Raw genomic sequence first — 3,752 nt, forward strand, 5'->3', positions numbered from 1 at the left:
AAAGAGTGCAGCTATAAGACTTCATAAGGAATTAGGCAGTGCCTTGTAGACCATCTCACCTAGACAAAAGGGCTTCTGAGAAACATAAGGGCATTGCACTATAGCAATCAGACACATCCAAAGTAGAGAGACTTCAGTCTCAGAAAGAAGTATGGATGTGGTTTGAGGTGTATGGTGTGAATCCAAGTAATATTCATAAAATGCCCACAAAGTTTTAAAGAGAAGTGTGGCCGGGCGCGGTGGCTCAAGCCTGTAATCCCAGCACTTTGGGAGGCCGAGGCGGGTGGATCACGAGGTCAGGAGATCGAGACCCTCCTGGCTAACACGGTGAAACCCCGTCTCTACTAAAATACAAAAAAAAAACTAGCCGGGCAAGGTGGCGGGCGCCTGTAGTCCCAGCTACTCAGAGGCTGAGGCGGGAGAATGGCGGGAACCCGGGAGGCGGAGCTTGCAGTGAGCCGAGATCGCGCCACTGCACTCCAGCCTGGGCGACACAGCGAGACTCCGTCTCAAAAAAAAAAAAAAAAAAAAAAGAGAAGTGTATTGGCAAAAGTGAAACTAGAGATTATAAGGGGCAAAGACAGTTTGAAACGAAAAGGATCCCAGGGCCCTCAACTTTCTATGGGTGGAAAGAAACTGAAAAAGCTCCTCAACTACAAATATGGACTGTTTCTTATGGAAATTGCTTTCTCAGGGTGTGAAGCCAAGATCCCAGAAGGCAAAAGGCAGAATTAAAAGCTTCTGAAAATAAAATGGATTATGAAACCATTCCTGCCAGGGGCAGTGGCTCACACCAGTAATCCTAGCAGTCTGGGAGGCCGAGGTGGTCAGATCACTTGAGTCCAGGAGTTCGAGACCAGCCTGGGAAACATGGTGAGACCCTGTCTCTACAAAAAAATACAAAAATTAGCTGGGCATAGTGGCATGTGCCTACAGTCCTAGCTGCTCAGGAGACTGAGGTGGGAGGATCACCTGAGCCCAGTGGCCAAGACCATGCCACTGCACTCCAGCCTGGGCAACAAAGTCAGACTCAGTCTCAAAAAAAAGCCATTCGATAAAACAATCAAAGAACAATTCATGTCCTCAGAGTAGGAGAACCTGACAATAGGTGCCCAGGTAAATTTCAGAATTATTATGAATCGATAACTATTAATGTGCCTTCTATTCTTCCCCTTTTTGAATAAGACTATTCAGTGGAGTCATTATGTCTCTATATTATCAAGTGTGTTGGTGTGTGGGTGTGGGGAGTGAGGAATAAGGGGAGCAGATAAGTCATCTATTTAGTTCACAGGTCTCTGGGTTGAAGAAGTTGTACCTGCACACCCAATAAACTATACCACAGGAACAACTTCTTCATGGGCCTTATTTAGATAGTGAAATGCTGGACTTTGATCCAAGGCCATAATGGTTTGAGACTTTTGGTGGAGTGGATGAGTGTGTTTTGATTGGGAAATGATATGGATTGTTATGGCCAGAAGGTGAACTATGAAAGATTGTTGCTGGGCTGGGTGTGGTGGCTTACACCTATAATCCCAGCACTTTGGGAGGCCAAAGCAGGAGGATCACTTGAGCTCAGGAGTTTCAGACCAGCCTGGGCAACACAGTGAGACCCCATCTCTACAAAAAATACAAAATGTAACCAGGCGTGGTGGCATGTGCCTGTGGTCCCAGCTACTCAGCAAACGGAGGCAGGAGGGTCCTTTGAGCCCAGGAGGTTGAGGCTGCAGTGAGTCAAGGCTGCAGTGAGCTATGATTGTGCCATTGCACTCCAGCCTGGGTGACAGAGTGAGACACTGTCTCAAAGAAAAAAAAAAGAAAGAAAGATTATTTCCAAAGATGCTGTCAATGATCCCATCTTCGATGTGCATGATGCTTCTCCCATCAGGAGGTGGGATTAACTACAAACCAATATCTCTGATGAATATTGATGCAGAAATCCTCAATAAAATACTAGCAAAAATAATTCAATAATACATTAAAAAGAACATTTGCTATGACCAAGTGGGATTTATCTCTGGGATCCAAGGATGGTTCAGCATGTGCAAATCAATCATTGTGATATATTATATCAACAGAATGAAGGACAAAAACCATATAATCATTTCAATTGATGCTGAAAAAACATTTGATAAAATTCAACACCCTTCAAGACAAAAACCCTTAAAAAGCAGTATAGAAGGAACATACCTGGGCATAATAAAAGCTGTATCCAACAGACCCACAGCTAGTATCATACTAAATGGGGAAAAACTGAAAGGCTTTCCTCTAAGATCTGGAACATGACAAGGATGCCCATTTTCACCACTGTTATTCACCATAGTAATGGAAGTCCTAGCTAGAGCAGTCAGACAAGAGAGAAAAATAAAGGGTATTGTTGGGCACAATGGCTCATGCCTGTAATCCCAGCACTTTGGGAGGCCAAGGTGGGTGGATCATCTGAAGTCAGGAGTTTGAGACCAGCCTGGCCAACATGGTGAAACCCTGTCTCTACTAAAAATACAAAAGTTAGCTGGGCATGGTGGCATACGCCTGTAGTCCCAGCTACTCAGGAGGCTGAGGCAGGAGAAATGCTTGAACCCAGGAGGTGGAGGTTGCAGTGAACCAAGATCATGCCACTGCACTCCAGCCTGGGTGACAGAGTGAGACTCCATCTCAAAAAAATAAAAATAAAAGGGTATCCAAATTGGAAAGGAAGAAGTTAAATTATCTTTGCTTGCAGATGATAGGATCTTATATTTGGAAAAACCTAAAGAGTCCTCCAAAAAATTATTAGACATGATAAATTCCTCTGGGCATGGTAGCTCACACCTGTAATCCCAGCACTTTGGGAGACCAAGATGCATGGATCACCTGAGATCAGGAGTTCAAGAGCAGCCTGGCCAACATGGTGAAACTCCATCTTTACTAAAAATACAAAAATTAGGCATGCTGGCGCGCACCTGTAATCCCAGCTACTTGGGAAGCTGAGGCAGCAGAATCACTTGAACACAGGAGACAGAGGTTGCAGTAAGCTGAGATTGCACCACTGCACTCCAGCCTGGGCAACAAAGCAAGACTGTCTCGAAAAAAAAAAAAAAGTGATAAATTGCCAGGCACGGTGACTCACCTGTAGTCCCAGCACTTTTGGGAAACCAAAGTGGGCAGATTGCTTGAGTGCAGAAGTTCAAGACCAGCCTGGGCAACAGGGTGAAACTCCATCTCTACCAAAAAGACAAAAAAATTAGCCAGGTGTGGTGGTGTGCACCTGTGGTCCCAGCTACTTGGGAGGCTGCAGTAGGAGGATTGCCTGGGCCTGGGAGGTAGAGGTTGCAGTGAGCCAGGATCATGCCACTGCACTCCACCCTGGGTGACAGAGTGAGACCCCATCTCAAAAAAAAAAAAAAAAAAATGATAAATTCAGTAAAGTTGCAGAATACAAAATCGACATATAAAAAGCAGCAGGACTTCTATATGCCAGCAATGAATAATCTGAAAAAAGAAATTTAAAAAAGTAATCCCACTTATAGTAACAACAAATAAAATTAAAAAGCTAGGAATTAATCAAAGAAGTGAAAGATCTCTATAATGAAAACTATAAAACACAAATGAAAGAAATTGAAGAGGACACCAAAAAATGGTAAGATATTCCACGTTCATGGATTGGAAGACTCAATATTGTTAAAATGTTCATACTACCCAAAGCAATCTATAGATTCAATGCAATTTCTATCAAAATATCAACGACATTCTTCACAGAAATAGAAAAAACGACC

Source organism: Rhinopithecus bieti, unplaced genomic scaffold (genome assembly GCF_001698545.2).
Source record: "Rhinopithecus bieti isolate Rb0 unplaced genomic scaffold, ASM169854v2 scaffold_13029, whole genome shotgun sequence".
In the NCBI taxonomy this organism is placed as follows: domain Eukaryota; kingdom Metazoa; phylum Chordata; class Mammalia; order Primates; family Cercopithecidae; genus Rhinopithecus; species Rhinopithecus bieti.